Here is a 274-nt window from a genome sequence, read left to right on the forward strand (position 1 = left end):
CATGTACAGTAGTAGTTTAACTGAGATACTGTGACTCTTGTCTCATAAGCACAAATTCATTTAGTTTTTCATTCTTTCTGTACAGTTTATGTCATTATTAATGATTAAGTTTTCTACTCCTTAGGGTCCCTATGGAAGAAAGCCAGTAGTGAGGAGGGCTCTGATTGTAACTCCTTCAAGTCTGACAAACAACTGGGGTAAAGAATTTAAAAAGTGGCTTGGAAAGGAAAGAATACAGCCATACATTGTGGATCAGAATCATAAGGTGGGATTT

The 274-nt window shown here is 36.5% G+C and overlaps 1 protein-coding gene across 1 annotated transcript in view; it reads left to right on the forward strand.

Moving 5' to 3' along the window:
- Positions 1–274, forward strand: part of LOC119593366 (DNA repair and recombination protein RAD54B-like) — a gene marked incomplete in the record, with an annotated part of 21,209 nt that overhangs the window by 9,849 nt on the left and 11,086 nt on the right.

The sequence above is a fragment of the Penaeus monodon genome, chromosome 32 (assembly GCF_015228065.2).
Source record: "Penaeus monodon isolate SGIC_2016 chromosome 32, NSTDA_Pmon_1, whole genome shotgun sequence".
Taxonomy (NCBI): domain Eukaryota; kingdom Metazoa; phylum Arthropoda; class Malacostraca; order Decapoda; family Penaeidae; genus Penaeus; species Penaeus monodon.